Source organism: Protobothrops mucrosquamatus, unplaced genomic scaffold (genome assembly GCF_001527695.2).
Source record: "Protobothrops mucrosquamatus isolate PMUCROS unplaced genomic scaffold, P.Mucros_1.0 scaffold4157, whole genome shotgun sequence".
NCBI lineage: Eukaryota > Metazoa > Chordata > Lepidosauria > Squamata > Viperidae > Protobothrops > Protobothrops mucrosquamatus.
This window is the reverse complement of record NW_015390083.1, coordinates 104,840-105,622: the sequence shown is the minus strand read 5'-3', so window position 1 is coordinate 105,622 and position 783 is coordinate 104,840.

Sequence of the window (783 nt, the reverse complement as noted above, 5' to 3'; positions counted from 1 at the left end):
CGGTTTCTGACTCGGTCCGGATTGCAGAAAACTTGATTAATTTCATATACTTTTTGGTTACCAGGTGGAATAGAGGTGGCCACTAGGGGGCGACAAAGCGGGTTGGGGGGGGGGAATCTCAATAAAGGAGAGTATTTGTAGCTCCTGGTTGAAATGCGGTGTTTGTACTACAGTGTTTTAATTTTAGAATAGAATAGAATAGAATAGTATCTTTATTGAGAATAGAATAGAATAGAATAGAATAGAATAGAATAGAATCTTTTGAGAATAGAATAGAATCTTTATTGAGAATAGAATAGAACAGAATAGAATCTTTATTGAGAATAGAATAGAACAGAATAAAACAGAATAGAATCTTTATTGAGAATAGACTAGACTAGAATAGAATAGAATAGAATAGAATCTTTATTGAGAATAGAATAGAATCTTTTGAGAATAGAATAGAATCTTTATTGAGAATAGAATAGAACAGAATAGAATCTTTATTGAGAATAGAATAGAACAGAATAAAACAGAATAGAATCTTTATTGAGAATAGACTAGACTAGAATAGAATAGAATAGAATAGAATCTTTATTGAGAATAGAATAGAATAGAATAGAATAGAATAGAATCTTTATTGAGAATAGAATAGAACAGAATAGAATCTTTATTGAGAATAGAATAGAACAGAACAGAATAGACTAGAATAGAATCTTTATTGAGAATAGAATAGAACAGAATAAAACAGAATAGAATCTTTATTGAGAATAGAATAGAATAAAACAGAATAGAATCTTTATT